Raw genomic sequence first — 16,643 nt, 5'->3', positions numbered from 1 at the left:
TAACTCCCTAAAAGAAATTTAAAATAAAGGCCTGTCCTCAGGACAGGTCATCACCATAGACAATTCTAGGTATCTGGTAGACTGGGAGGATCCTTGCTAAGCCCACTCTTATCAAAGTTCTATTTACCAAACATTTGCTTTTCCATGTCCATGTGAATTGCCTTCCTCCTCTTTGAAGCCCCAAACCAGCACATCCAACATCCTCCTTTGTCTTTAGCTGAAGATGGCATTTAAGATGAAAGCTCTGCCATTTTGGCAAGTTACTCAGTTTTCCTGGGTCTCTCCCATGTATACATGTTATAAAGCTTTGTTTGATTTTCTCCTGTTATTCTGTCTCATGTCAATTTAACTTGTAGCCTGGCCAGCAGGACTCAATAGGTAGAGGAAATGTTCTTCCTCCCCTACACTAGCTTGTAATTCCATTTCTCAGCTGTTAATAAAACTCTCAATTTGTTGATCTAGTAACAAGTAGTACATAAGAATAGGGCTAACTTTTAAGTTTCTTGAAGTGGGGCGTATTTCCTATTCAACTCTCTATCCCTGGTGTATGCACAACACCTGTCACATAATGGAAGCTCAATAAGCATGCAGTGAAGGGGAATGAATGAAATGGGTGAATGACACCTGCCTATACATACATACTGTCATTCAGAGCTGGTCTTTGTATAGGGACAAAAAAAATGGTTGGCTATCTATTTTGATTTGAGGAACTCTGAGTAGGTTGCCTTTCCTAAAACATTCGCTCTCCTCATCCAGGCACCTCCTGCACCAGCTCTTCAGTAGACATAAACATTCCAGGTTAATTTCTTTGTGTGTAGGAGTTATGTATGTTTTATAGGCTCCTGTATTAAAATGCAAAATTCTTTAACATTTTGCTATGGATTCACGCTAGTAAGCAAGAATAACTAGATTATATGATTACTCAGATCCTGGGATGCAGATAATAGTTTTTGGTTTTTTTGTTTTTACTCTCACATATTCCCTGATACAATTATATTCAGATAATAGAATCTTTTTTGTTGTTGTTGAGGTAACATTGATTAAACATTATATATATTTCAGGTGTCCATCATTATGTTTCAACTTCTGTATAGACTACACCACCAAAAGTCTCGTTGCCGTCCATCACTATATAAATGTGCCCCTTTACTCCTTTTTCCCTCTCGCCATCTCCCTCCTCTTCTGGTAACCACCAATTTGTTCTCTGTATCTATGTTTGTTTGTTTGTTTGCTTGCTTATCTTCCACATACGAGTGAAATCATATGGTATTTGTCTTTGAGTTATTTCTCTTAGTTTAATACTCTCAAGGTCTATCCATGTTGTTGCAAATAGCAAGATTTCATCTTTTTTTATAGCTGAGTAGTATTCCATTGTGTATGTATATGACCTCTTTATCCATTCATCCATTGATGGGCACTTAGGTTGTTTCCAAGTCTTGGCTATTGTGAATAACAGCAGTGCAAATATCTTTACACATTCATGCTTTTGTGTTCTTTGAATAAATACCCAGAAGTAGAATAGCTGGATCATATGGTAGTTCTATTCCTAATTTTTGGAGAAATCTCCATACTTTTTTACATAGTGGCTGCACCAATTTAGATTCCCACCATCAGTGTATGAGGGTTTCCTTTTCTCACATCATATCCAACACTTGACTTTGTAATAAAAGCTTTGACACTGATCTTAGTGGTATCTTTTTGAATATGTCTCCTCAGGGAAGGGAAACAGAAGAAAAAATAAACTAATGGGACTACATTAACCTAAAAAGCTTCTGCATCATAAAGGAAACCATCAAAAAATGGAAAGACGATCTACCAAGTGGGAGAAGATATTTGCAAGTCATGTATTTAATAAGGGGTTAACATCCAAAATATATAAAGAACTTATACAACTCAACAAGAACAACAAAACAACCCAATAGTAGAATCTTAAATATTTTATAGTAGTAGCTTTAAATTTCTCCTTAGAGTAACCAAATTCATCTCCTTTTAGAAACTGAAGCTCAAAGAAGGGAAATGACTTAGCTGAGGACTCAAATAACTCTAAAAAAATCATGTGTGTAGGTAGAAAGACTATATGTTCTGAATGCAAAGATTACTTATTTTTTTGACTTTCTAATGTTTATTTCTTTTTTTAAAGAAAGATTACTTATTATTATTATTACTATTTTTATTGGTCAGTGACAAAGCTAGGATGAGCAACAAGATTCTTTTGACAGTTCAGTGCTCTATCCACTATTCTACATGTCTGCTCTTCTCATACGCTTGGACAAGATTCCTGGGGCATAGAGGGTTGGATAAGGTTAACCGCTACCCTTATTAAGCTTAAATGCCGTGATCTCCATTCCTAAACAAACTATAGACTTAGGTGACTAATTAGCTGTGACTTGATTCTCTCTTTCTCAGACAGCATCCATCCTCCCCAAGCAGCAAGACTCTCATCCTCTACAACAGTTGGAGAGCGGGGGTTTTTTTTGTTCTTCTTTTACAGATTAATCATGGTCAGAAAAGCACTCTGCCATTGTGGCTTGGGGATATAAAGCTCCGACTGGACTCTTCTGTCACAAATTGGAGCTGAAGGATGGCCTCACTCTGTTGATATGTGAAGTAATTTAACTAGGAAAAGTCACTATTCACCCCATCCCCACCCTGATGCCACACAGACACTCTGCCTCTTTCCTTCTGGGTGCACACACAGAGTATGGAAGTTCCTAGGTTGGGGAAGATCTGTCACTGCTAATGTGAAAGACTCCAGGGTCACCTTAAGAAGAAGCTGGCTGCCTCTTAAAGAAAATAAGCTCTGCAACAAGAGTAACTCCCCCACTCCAGCCCTAGAACAACCTCCTGGGACATTCAACTCAGCCCGAGCCTTCCAATCCAGTTACCTAGAAACCCACAGTCCCCAAGACTCTGCAGCAGTCCCTTATTTTCACATCCTTCTTACAAAGGACCCTGATTTAGATTGATATATGCAAAACCCTGAGTGGAGTTGACCTAGCCCCATATTTTCCTTCTGGAAGCCGCCTCCCTTCCATTGTGCTTTTAAAACTACGATTGCTTTAGGGGAATCTATAGGTTCCACAGAGAAGAATGAGAAAAAAGAAAGGAAGAAGCTATGAAAAGCAGGAACAGGTTAGGGGAATTGACTGGGGCCCACTCCCAGGCAGGATTGCCCCTGGTTATACCCTGAACCAAAAATATCTTCTCCCACACTCACTGCTCTATTGTTGTCGTTTTCACTTCATTTTGTCACACAGTCAGAAAGTCTACCCATTGAAAAGTCTAATGGTTTAACAAAGAATTCTCTTGCAGTTACTCCTGGGAAGGTTCAGGAACTATTCCTCACTCACATTTCTGAATGCATTAAATCACATTGCCTTCCTCCAAAGCCCACTCTTCACTGTGCTCTGTCACCCTAAAGGCAAAAATGTCAGGACACTGTGAGTGAAATTCTAAAATTCAGGAGAGGGGTAGACGGAATTTTGGAATATAGAACCTTTAAGTCTGGACAAAAGATCTATTTGTTTTTTCCCATCCCACATCCTCATCCTGTGGAGAGTAACATAAAGATACTAGAACCCTGAGGAATGAAGCAGGGAATCATGGGAGAGGACTTCAAAAAGGGAGACTATCAAAAGGCAGCTTCTCACATTGCAAAATTTGCCTAAGGCCAGCCCTCCCACCAGAACAGGGAGGAGTATCTCCTTGTCTACTTCTTAAGTGTGCACTTACTCCCACCCAAGTCCAGATGAGCAACACTAATGTTAAAATATGATGGAGACCAATCAGGCTTGCAGGGTCTAGCCTGAGAGCCTTAAAAAGTGTTTCAAATACTGTTCTTAAAAGAAAATCATTTCTAAGTTTTAAGCATCTACCTAAAAACTGCAGTAAACTTTCAGAATACAGTTCATGTGTTATTTGAGGCTGCCTCTCTGGGCTCTTTTTCCTTCCCCCATTTCATTTTTAGCCTCTCAACTTATGTAATCTCCAGCACTACTCCACACTGTGCAATGGAGTGAGCTAAAACACAGTGACTTGATGTATACCTCTCTACTCTAAGCTTTACACTCATCTGATGTTTATTTTGGAATTACTGTTGAGATGTCACTTCTCTCCAAATTTTTTTATCTGAAAAAAATGCTTTTGTTATATTTTTGCTATTGACATGGAAAGATATATTAAGACGATATTTTCTAACTTTCTTAATACCTTTGCGATGGGGTCTTTTAAAATCTATTTGAATAAACATCAGTAAAGCATTCTCATGGTAGGGCTTTATTTTCTGCTATGACCTAGAATTAGTTTGATGGGGGGGAAATGGTGAATTAGGGACTTAATAAGGCCTTGGTTCTAGCCCTAGCTCTACCAAGGAACTGCGCCATTCTCAGAAGGTTGTCTAACCTCTCTGGACCTCAGTTTCTTCATCTATAAAAATCAGTATAACGGGGCTGGCCCCATGGCCAAGTGATTAAGTTCACGCGCTCTGCTGCAGGCGGCCCAGTGTTTCATTGGTTCAAATCCTGGGCACAGACATGGCACTGCTCATCAAACCACACTGAGTCAGCGTCCCACATGCCACAAGTAGAAGGACCCACAACAAAGAATACACAACTATGTACCGGGGGCTTTGGGGAGAAAAAGGAAAAAAAAATAAAATCTTTAAAAAAAATCAGTATAACAATCTCTATCTTATCTGCTTTCCAGGTTAGTCGGAATAGCTAAATGAGATAATTTCCTATAAAGTATGAATTATAAATATAAGGCATGATTATTATAGATTGTCCTCAACTTCTGAACTGGCTGCATTTCAAAACTTTGTTGTTATGTTTTGGAGATAAAAATTCATCACTAATATGGAAGGAGACAAAAATCTCTGCCCTGCCTGTCCCCACAGGGATGTTATAATGATCAAATGAGATAACAGGTATGAAAGTACTTAGTAAACTCTAAAGTTCTATGGCAAAGATGAGGGCTTTTGTTTTGTTTTTTGTTTTTATCCCTAGAGTCAGAGGAAAAACCTAGTGTGTAAGCTGGTTGTTTAGACACTGGGGAGCACTGTCCCATAGAAATCAGGCTCTTAGGGGTAATTTGGGTCCTAAGCCAGGCCATCAATGCACTGCCTTCTCAATCTACATATTCTCTCTAAGTGATCTTATAAGACATACAGCTTCATCCACCACCTATTATGCTGATGATTACCAAATATTTATTTCCAGCTCCTATCCCTCCCTTGAGCTTCAAATCCATTTTTCTAACTACATACTGGGGCTCTCCAACTGGATATCATACAGGCAATTAAACCTTAACATGTCCAAAACTGAACTCTTTTTCACCCTGCTTCAACTCTCTCTCCATTCCAACTCACTCCCCATGACACCAAAAAAGTGCTCCTTCTGTATTTCTCAGTGCAGTGAATTGCAACCTGAATTCCTTTCTCTCCCTCACCTTTCATGTCTAAGAAGTTACCACCAAATCCTGTGGCTTCTACCTCTCTAACATGTGTCATCTCCACCTCCCCTCTCTTGTCCAATAGGTTCATCTAGTACAGTTCTCAACATTTCATCCTGCTGCCAGAATGATCTGAACATGTCACCCCCCTGTCCAGGTGCCTTCAATGATTCCCCATTGGTAAAAGTATAAAATTTCTTCTCCTTAAAATGGCATGCCAGGTATTTCATGAGCTGACTCCTGCCCACCTCCACAGCCTCGTGCTCCTTCAGTTTTCTGAATATATCACGTTATTGTATACATCCATTTCATACATTTATGCCTTGCATATGCTGTTTCCTCTGTCTGTACTGCCCTTTCCCATTGATTTGCCAGGCAAATCCCAGCTCATCCTTCCAAACTCAGTTTTAACATTATCCCCTCTATAAAAGTTTCTAGACTCTCTTGACACTCAAAGCAGACTTGATTGATCACTTTTTAGTGCTAACATAGAACATGGAAGGTCTCACCATCACGAGTCTCTGATTTACTTGACAGAAAGGACTTTCATCATTGCCATTTATCCTCAGGGCCAATCACAGTACCTGGGATGGAGTATATGCCTAGTAAATATTTATTGCATTAATTTTCAATTAAAAACTACTAATACACAATGTTATTTCAATGCAAGAATACCTATCAAATTCCAACTTTAAAAGTCAAAAGCATAAATCATCCCAACCTTGCCATGGGAGTGGAGATTTCCAAGACCACTTTTCCAATAATAAGAATGAGTAGCGTTCTTGTACAATATGTGCAGGATCTCCATTAAATGGGCCAAAACAGCAAATATACAAAGGTGCACATCCATGTGAGCTGTCTCCATCTAAAATGTAAAAGTCATTTGTCAAGATCAGTCATTCCTCGAATTCTAAACTGGAAAATAAAAATAGGCAGTTTGGGGAGCATCCAGGTCTGGACCATAGAATCAAAAATGTTGCCGCAATCACTATTGGCTATAAGTTGAGATTGGCTAGGTAGCAGTATTCTTTGATTATGACTGAAATTATATATTGGGCTCAGGTGAGAGTTCATTCACTCATTCCAACAATAAATACTTATTAAGTGCCTTTTATGTCCAAGTTCCTTATGCTATATTCTAGTTGCTGATGATTCAGTAGTTAGGAAGACTGTAAAGAAATATGCCCTCATGGAACTTATATTTTAGAGAACAAGGAGTAAAGAGTGGAAAAATATATAAAAGCTCCCAAATTGTATCCTGATGGCCAGAGACACCATGCAACGGCATAAAGTAACCCTCTTCTCTTTGAACGGGTAGTGGTAGACCAAAGAAAGCCAAAAGGTAGTATTGTATTGTGGTCAAGCACCTGGGCTTTGGCATTTATCTGTATTCATGGCCCTCCTCTAACATCTATTAGCTGTGTAACTTTTGTGGGTAGTCACAAAACTTCTCTAAAACTTAAATTTATCTTTAATAAAATGTAGGAAATGGTACTTAACAGACAGGGTTGTTGTGAGGATTCAATAAAATAATCCAGACCTTTAAAACGGAGGAAGTCTTATATAGGTTTCTAAGATTTTGATAATTCATCAAATGAACCAACTACCATCTATTATCACCATCATTTTATAAAAATGAAAAATATTGAGAGCAGAAATATATGGACATAAACTCAGATTTTAAATATTAAATATATTTTCTTTTTTATTTCTTTCCATTGACCTGTCTTCAAGTTTACAGATAGTTTCTTCAGCTGTGTCCAATGTGATGATAAGGCTATTGAAGGAATGAGTCTCTAATATCATAGGCTTTGTTTTTAACATTTCAATTGACCTTTTTTTATAGTTTTCCTCTCTCTGATAAAATTTTCAATCTGTTAATACATGCTGTCCACCTTTTCCACTAGATGCCTTATTCATAGTTATTTTTCTCATACAATTCTATAATTGAAATATAATTCACATTCCGTAAAATTCACTCTTTTAAGGTGTACAACTCACTGGTTTCTAATATAGTCACAAAGACGTTCAATTATTATCATTATCTAATTCCAAGACATTTTCATCATCCTGAAAAGAACCTTTATAACACTTAGTAGTCACTCCCCAGCCCACCTTACCCTCAGTGCCTGGACAACCTCTATCTCACTCATTATACAAAATTACTTTCATTACTTTGTATATTATATTAAAATACACTTTGTGTCTATGAATTAGACTACTCTGGATATTTCATATAAATGGAATCATGCATTATGTGGCCTTTTGTGTCTGGCTTCTTTCACTTAGCATAAATTAGGTGTCACATGTATCAGTACTTAATTCCTTTTTATGGCCAAACAAGATTCTATTATATGCACATACCACATTTTATTTATCAATTCATCAGTTGATAGTCATTTGGGTTGTTTCCAATTCTGGCTATCATGAATAATGCTGCTATAAACATGTGTGTTAAAGGTTTTGTGTGGACTCATATGTTGAATTCCTTGGGTATACACCTAGGAGTGGAATTGCTAAGTCATATGATGAATCAATGTTTAACTTTTTGAGGAACTGCCAAATGGTTTTCCAAAGTGGCTGTATCATCTTAGATTTCCTGCCAAGTAATGGATAAGGGCTCCAATTTTTCCACATCCTAACGTTCATTATTTTTTGTCTTTTTTAATTACAGCCATTCTAATGGGTGTGAAGTGCTATCTCATGGTGCTTAGGTTGCCTTTTCCCTAATGACTAATGATGTGCATCTATTAATGTGCAAATTGGGCGTTTGTATATTGTCTTTGGAGAAATATCTATTAAAATCCTTTGCCCGTTTTCAATTTAGTTGTTTGTCTTTTGGTTGTTGAGTTGGAAGAGTTTTATATCTTCAGAGTAATAGTTCCTTATCAGATATATGATTTGCAAATATTGTCTCACATTCTGAAGGCTGTCTTTTCACTTTCTTGATAGTGTCCTTTGGAGGATGAAAGTTTTTAATTTAATAAAGTGCAATTCTTCTACTATTTCTTTTGTTGCTTGTGCTATTGGTGTTTTAGCTAAGAAACTATCCCCTAATTCAAGGTAATGAAGATTTATTCTTAAATTTTCTTCTGAGATTTTTATAGTTTTAGCTCTTACATGTAAATCCTTGATTTATTTTAAGTTGATTTTTGTATAATGAATGAGATAGAAGTCCAAATTCATTATTTTTCATGAGGATCTAGTTCTTCTAGCACCATTTGTTATAAGGACTATTATTTCCCAGTTTAATTGTCTTGATATCTTTGTTAAAAATCAATTGACCATAAATGTACTGGTTTATTCTGGACATTCAATCCCACTCCATTTATCTATATGGGTATCTTCATTCCAGTACAAATTAGCTGTGATCATTATACCCTTGTAGTAACATGTGAAATCAAGAAACATTAGTCATCCAACTTTGTCCTTCTGTTAGGTTTGTTTTGACTATTTTGGTCTCTTGCATTTTCAAATGAATTTTAGGATCAGCTTGTCAGTATCTGCCAAAAAAGTCAGCTGGAATTTCTATAGAGTTAGCAGAGAATCTCTAGATCACTTTGGAGAGTATTGCCATCTTAATAACATTAATTCTCTGATCCATAGAAGTGAGATGTTTTTCCATTTAGTTAGGTCTTCAATTTCTTTCAGTGATGTTCCATGGTTTCACATGTACAAGTCTTACATTTTCTTGTTAAATTCATTTTTAAGTTTTTTAATCTTTTTGATGTTATTCTAAGTGGTTTGTATTGTTAATTTCACATTTGGGTTGATCACTGCTAGTGTATAGGAATATAATTAATGTGTGTATTGATTTTGTACCCTGCAGACTTGCTGACCTTTTTTATTTTCTTTAATAGTTTTATTGCGGGTTGTTTTGTATTTTCTATATATAAGATAATTGTCATCTGCAAATAGAGATTGTTTTACCTCTTACTTTCAAATTTGGATGTCTTGTCTTTATTTTTTGTGCCTAATTGCTGTTGCTAGAACTTCCAGTACAATGTTGAACAGAAACAGCAAAAGCAGACATCCTTTTCTTCTTCTTGATCTTAGAAGGAAAATTTTCAATCTTTCACTATTGTGTCTGCTGTTAGCTATGCTTTTTTTTCTCATAGATGCTCTTTATTACATTGAGAAATTTCCCTTTCCAAACTCTATTTTTGAATTTTAGAGTATTCATCTTAAAAGATAACTGTATTTTGTCAACTGTTTTTGCTGCATCTATTGAGATGATCTTGTGGTTTGTCTTTTATGCTATTAATATGCTGAATTATTTTGATTTTCATATGCTGAACCAGCCTTGTATTCCTGGAATAAATCTCACTTGGCTTAAATTGGATAACTGTGATGAAATGTACAAATTACTAGAAATGCACAAACTATTTACCTGGAGAATGTTTCATCTGCACTTGAGAACAATCTGTGTTCTGCTGTTATTGGGTGGAATGTCTGTTAGGTCTAATTGGCTTTTGCTGTTGGTCAAGCCTTCTATTTCCTTGTTAGTCTTCTGTCTAATTATTCTATCTATTATTTAAAGTATGGTATTGAAGTCTCCAACTAATATTGTTGAATTGTCTAATTCTCCTCTCAATTCTGTTAGTTTTGCTTCATGTATTTTAGGGCTTTCTTGTTGGGCGCATTTATGTTCAAAATTGTTATATAATCTTGTTGGATCAACCCTTTTATCAATATAAAATGTCCTTTTTCTCACTTCTGTAATAATTTTTTGTTTTAAATTCTATTTTGTCTGATATTAATATAACCACTACCATTCTTCTTTCACTATGGTTTGCATCACTATCTTAGTGTATTCGGGCTGCTATAACAAAATACCATATACTGGGTGTCATATAAACAGCAGAAACTTATTGCTTACAGTTCTGGAGGCTGGAAATCCAAGATCAGGCTGCCAGCACGGTCAGGTTCTGGTAAGGTCCCTCTTCCAGGTTGTAGACTGTTGACTTCACATTGTACCTTCACATGACAGAAGGGGTAAGGGATCTCTCTGGGACCTCTTCTATAATGGTACTGTTCCCATTCATGAAGGCTCCACCTTCATGACCTAATCAACTCCAAAAGGCTACTTCCTAATACCATCACCTTGGGGGTTAGGCTTACAATATATAAATTTGGGGAGGAAATAAACATTGACACCATAGCAGTCATATATCTTTCCATCCTTTTTTTTTCCAAACTCTTTGTATCTTTGAATCTCAAGTTTGTCACTTGTAGACAGCACATATTTGGATCATGTGTTTTATCCAATCTGCTGATCTCTGCCTTTTCTTTGGAGTATTTAATCCATTTACTTTTAATGTAATTACTGATAATTTAGGATTTTAATTTGACATTTTGCTATTTTTATATGTCTGATTTATTTTTTGTTCACCTATTCCTCCATTACTGCTCTGTTTTTTGTTTAATAGATAGTTTCTAGGCTACCATTTAGAACACTTTCTCCTTCCTTTACTATGCACTTGTTATATTCTCTGTGGTTGTTCTGAGGATTGCAATTAACTTCTTAGTTTATAACTACCTAGTTCAAATTAATACCAAATTGGTTTAAATATTATACAAAAATTTAATTCCCATGTAGGTCCATTCTCCCTATTTTTATGTTATTGTCACAAATTACATTTTTATACATTGTGTGCCCATCAACATAGATTAGTAATTACTAGTTTTTGCAGGTGTCTTTTAAATCATTTAGGAAAAAAGAATAGTAAAAAAACCACACAAAAACACATTTAAACTGACATATTTACCCATGTAGTTACCTCTACCAGTGTTTTTGTTCTTTGTGTGGATTTGAGATACTATTTTATGTCCTTTTATTTCAACCTAAGGACTCCCTTTAGCATTTACTGTAGGACAGGTTTAATAGTGACAAAGTTTCTCAATTTTTGCTTATCTGAGAATGTCTTAATTCTTCCTTCAGTTTTGAAGGATAGTTTTGCCAAATATAGAATTTTTGGTTCACAGTTTTTTGGTTTTTGTTTTCTTTCAGCTCTTTAAATATGTCATCCCACTGCTTTTTGGCATTCATGATTTCTGATGACAAATCAGCTGTTAATCATATAAAGAATTATTTGTATATAACAAGTTGCTTCTCTCTTGCTGCTTTCAAGACACGCTTTATTTTTTGACAATTTGATTATAATGTGTGCTTATGAGGATTGCTTTCAGTTTATCCTACTTGAACTTTGTTGAGCTACTCAGATGTGTAGATTCATGGTTTTTCATCGAATTTATGTAGTTTCAGTCATCATTTCTCCTAATATTCTTTTGGCTCCTTTCTCTCCTCTCTTTCTGAGACCACTAGTATGTGTATATTGGTATCCCACAGGCTTTATTCCTTTTTTCTTCATTATTTTTACTTTTTGCCTCACATTGGATAATCTCGATTGACATGTTTTCCAGTTCATTGATTCTTTTTTCAGTCTGCTCAAATTTGTTATTGAGCTCATGTAGCAAAATTTTCATTTATTTAACTTTTCAATTCCAGGATTTCCATTTGGTTCATTTTTAGAATTTATATTTCTTTATTAATATTCTCTATTTAGTGAGGCATTGTTCTCATACTTTCTTTTACTTCTTTAGTGATAGCTTCATTTAGCTCTTTGAATATATTTTAAATGACATTTAAAGTCTTTGTCTAGTAAGTACAATGCTTGGATTCATCAGGGACAATTTCCACTGACTTCTTTTTTTACCCCCTTTAGATAAGCCATACTTACTTGTTTCTCTATATGTCTCATTTATTCTTGAAAACCAGACATTTTAAATAATATCATGTAGCAACTCTGGAAATTTTATTTCCTCCCTCCCAGGATTTATTATTGTTGCTCTTTGTTGTTGCTGCTGCTAGTTTTTTGTTTTGGGGCTATTCTGAATTAATCCTGTAAAATTCTCTATTCTTTGTTTTGTTTGACCACTGATATTTCTTCTGATTTAGTTTAGTGGTCAGCTAATGATTAGATACAGGTTTGCTTAAATTTATGTAACCAATAAGTCTCCCAGTCTTTACTGAGGAGTTCTGTATGTTGGTGCATGTCTTCAGGACTCAGCCAGGAAGTTGAAAACTCTACTTAGTTTTCACTTAATGCTTGTGCAAAGCCTCAAGGTAAGCACATTTGTGTGGCCTTCTAGATTCACAAAAATAATGTTGGAGCTTTTCCAAGCCCTCTGTGGGCTTCTCATATCTCAGATTTCCACGTTACTTTATTTTTTGTTAGCTTATTGTCTCCTCCAATTATTATCCATTGCCTGAGACACCTGTGATAAAAAAATTGTGGCTGACGTTTTTCACTTAACTGCCCCATGGAAAAGTCTCTTTGCACTGAGCGTATTCGTACTCAAGCCAAATAAAGACAAACCTTGTTAGTGGGCTCTTCCAGGGAAATACAAGACTGGTCAAATCATGAAAACTCCCTCAGAATGGGACTTTTGCTGGAGCTCCAACCATATTTTGCCTCCTCCAGTGGCTGCCACACTGTTGGTTTTCACTGTAACTGCAGGTAGTAGAGTTTCAAGGCTACTGTGGAGATGGGGAGAGGAGATGAGAGTGGGTTAAGTTAAAATGCCACCAAATTCACTGTTATTGCCAAGATTCAGTCTTTTCTTTTTAAAATACTCCCTGGATTGTTGAAAATTTTGGGTTAATTTCAATAGTTCTGAAAATGTTAATTTTAACAATTTTTGTCTTTGATTTCATTGCTTCTATGGAGGAGAGGAATTTTGGAGGTTCTTACACCACCATTCCTCCTGAAATCACTGAATTAAAATTTATTTTACAGTACTTGACTGATAGTCTCAACATCTGGGTCATCTTTTGTGTCTCGTTCTCTTGATTTCTTTATCTCTTGATGATGGGTATTTTTTTCTTCCTTTTTTCTGTGTATCATAATCTTTAACTGACTACTTGACAAAAAGTATGTAAGAATAGTAAAGATCAAAGTATATAGCATTTGCACCCAGAAATGGGCCCACTTCTTCTGTTAGGTCATTGATTTTGTAGTTTGAGACAATCTAATCAGTAGTTAATCAGGATTTGACTTTTGTGGTTGCTTCCATTACCTTCAGTCAACAGTGGGCTGTCATAACTTTGCACTTAGTGTATATGTGGCTCCAGAAGATTTTTCTCATTGTTCCTGCTCCATCCCCAGTTTTCATTACTCCTTGCATGCCTAAGCTATGAGGGGAGTCCTTTTCCATAGTCATGCTCCTCTCCAGGTAGCAGACTTTGGTTGCTTGTTACTTAGAACTCTCTTCATGGTGGACTCAGTAGGGGTGCCTCATTCTTCTGATCCAGTCTAAATCTTGGGCAGGACCTGTGTTCCTGAACTTCAGGGTGAGGCTTTTTCAGAATCTCAGCTCCTTTCCCCATGAGAGTCTATTATTCTTTGTATCTGTGATAGATATTGAATAGGAAATAATCTTTTGACTCCCTCCATGGTGACAGACATCTGTTTTGTATTGGTGCAGTATTCTGAACTTGAAATATTTTCCTACCTTTCCTCCAGGATCAGAATGGCTTTTGCTTCAACCTTCCTCCCTAAGGTAGTGGATCTTTGCCTGGTTCCTGAGGGTGGGAAGAATAGATTCCAATCAGTCTTCTAGAAGTCAATAGGTTTTGCTTCTACACCTCCCCTAGCAGTCTAAGGCTTATGCTTTGTATGAAAGGAGAGTTCAAGAAAACAAATGTTTTAGTCCCATAACCAGTGACTGTCAACCACCTTCTGCACCTTTTTCTCTTTCTCTCCTCTTGCCCAGTCCCCAAACCTTCTCGTGATTACTTCATGAATGCCTATGGGGAAGAGTATGTGAGAGATTTTAAACTTTTATTGTATCTCAGGACTCCTATTTATTTTAAACTGATACACAAACTCACATTAGGCCCTTAGGAGTTGAACTTTTAAATTATTAATTCTTTTCCACTTCTGTGATACTTACCTCTTCCTCTTTTGCTTTATCAAAGGTGGAGTAATTCATGTTTCCATCTCTCCTTGTTGGGGCTTCTCAACATTTGGCATTCAGCTCCCTTGGTTGACTTGCAACTTCAGCTCTTTGATAGGTTCAAAAAATTGTAATTTGGAAGTTCTGGTTCAAGATGGCTATGTAGGAGGATCCTGAAATTACCTTGTCACAGATACACTGAATCGACAGTTACAAAAACAACAATTTCTTTTGAAAAAACCCCAAAATTAGCTGAGTTACTCCTACAAATAAGGCAACTGAGAAAAAAGCCACATTGAAGTGGATACGAGAGACTGAGACAAAATCTCAACTTAAGCCCCACCCACAGAGTGGCAACCCACAAGTGGGAAGGAAATCAAAACTCTGAGCTTCTTCCTCAAGAGTAAAGGGCTTAAACTCCATACCTGGTTCCCCAACTTTTAAGACCTACACCTAAGAGATGAACCTCCAAAACGTCTACCTTTGAAAACCAACAGGGCTTGCATCCAGAAGATCCAGAAGGCTATAGTGAACTGAGAAATAGTACTTAAAGGGCCTGTGCATGTGGACCCATCCACTGCAGGGCCCAGCACAGGGGCAGCCAACTGAAAAACCCCAAGGCTCTCTGAAATAGGTGCATTTGCTTATCTTAAAGCATTGGCCTGAGGGGCAGGAATCTAATTTTAACATGCATCTAGGGGTCTACTAAAATACTCTGCAAAGACAGAGGATAGTGGGTGCCAACTTTGTGCTCTTCCTCTTCCTCACTCCAGGCCATCAGTATCCCCCAGAAAAGAGATTTTTCAGGGGCCAGGCACCCCAATTTTTACAGCTTCCAACCATGGGATACCTCTAGATTGGCTGGTTCTGGGGCAAGCATAAGTGAGGTTTAAGTTTGCAGGTCCCAAAGGACTGTAACAAAAAGAGAGAGTTCTTAAATGGTTGTCACCCCCAGGACACAACAGAGAAGCAAGAGACTAAGGTGCTCAGTCTCTCTGTGAAAGAGTCCTATTAGCTTATCTTCATATTTGTGGCTGAGGGGCAGGGTTCTAACTAACATACATCTAAAGTTTCACTGTGAACCTCTCCAGATACCTTGAAGGGTGGGCCCTGTCTTTACTCTCTCTCTGTTGCACTCCAGAGCAAAGGTATTTCCCAGAGTGGAGTTTATACACACACTTGATGTCCCAGTTTTTACATTTTGTGTCCTGGTTTTGTGTTATTACCCAGGGGATGTCCCTTAATTTCATGACTCTGGTGGCTAGTGGGGCTTGACTTCTGGGTCCCATGGGACTGTGACAAATGGAGTAACAGTTCTTGGACTATTATCACTCCCAGGGCACAGCACAGACAGCAAACTGAAACATACCACCAGTCTTTGTGGGAAAAAGGCAGATTTACTTGACTTGGAATTTTGGACCAAAAGGAAGGCTTCCGGCTTAGCACACATCTAGAGGCCTACTGAAGTGCTCTCTGTGTGCAGAGGCCAGTGGGAACCTTCTTTGCACTCGCTTTCTGCCTTACACCAGGTCACCAGTAGCTGTGAACGAGGTCTATTAGCTCATATTCATAGCTATTGCCTGATGGGCAGGCTTCTAATTAAACACACATCTGGAGCCAAATACATTCTTCTTCAGAGGTCGGTGCTATATTTATGCTTTCCCTCTGCCCCACCCCAGGTTATCGATATCTCCAAGAAAGGAGCTTGCTTATTTGTCTTGTACCCTGTCCTCTCTGTTTTTGTGTCTGTCACCCAAAGGACACATCACTTGATAGCCTGGCTCTGATTGCAAATGGGGCTTGTGTTAATGGGTTCAGTAGGATAGTGACAAACAAGGAAAGAGATCTTAACTGGCTATCATCCCAGGGCTCAGCACAGAGGTAGCAGGCAGAAATATCCATTCCTCAGTCTGCTGAAAGAGGTATATTTGCATACTTTAAAGGCTGCTGCCTGAGGGTTTGGCTACCAACCAGCTTGAATATAGGTCTTGACTGTGATCCTTCCCTTTGGGACACTGACAAGTCTTGGCACACCATCAACTACTGGGAGCCACTAAAATTTAAATAAAGCAGCTTGGACAATCACAAAGGTTTAAGAGACAAACAAGAGCTAGGGCAAGGCTGAAAACTAAGATTCACCTCTTACATGAGGCCATTCCTTCAAGAGTGGGAGAGGTGGATACTTTATCTAATGCATAGACAGCAACACAGAGACTCAAGGAAAATGAAGAAACAAA

At 37.4% G+C, this 16,643-nt stretch overlaps 1 long non-coding RNA gene across 3 annotated transcripts in view; it reads right to left on the bottom strand.

Annotated features, from left to right (window-relative positions):
* The window catches only part of LOC106781365 (uncharacterized), a 105,516-nt gene extending 89,485 nt beyond the window's left edge, over positions 1-16,031 (bottom strand). The window contains exons 1-6 of one of the 3 annotated variants that reach the window (XR_001377967.3): positions 14,404-16,031; positions 13,963-14,032; positions 12,828-12,988; positions 10,328-10,425; positions 6,170-6,313; positions 5,958-6,032 (exon numbers count right to left, since the gene is read on the bottom strand). This is a non-coding gene — a long non-coding RNA (uncharacterized lncRNA). The remainder of the gene's footprint in view (positions 1-5,957; positions 6,033-6,169; positions 6,314-10,327; positions 10,426-12,827; positions 12,989-13,962; positions 14,033-14,403) is intronic. The other 2 variants (XR_011435053.1, XR_002805324.2) reach the window with 2 other exon arrangements.
* Positions 16,032-16,643: the final 612 nt, after the last annotated feature.

The sequence above is a fragment of the Equus caballus genome, chromosome X (assembly GCF_041296265.1).
Source record: "Equus caballus isolate H_3958 breed thoroughbred chromosome X, TB-T2T, whole genome shotgun sequence".
In the NCBI taxonomy this organism is placed as follows: Eukaryota; Metazoa; Chordata; class Mammalia; order Perissodactyla; family Equidae; genus Equus; species Equus caballus.
Note: the sequence above shows the minus strand (reverse complement) of the source record. Positions and strands in the feature narration are given on the sequence as shown.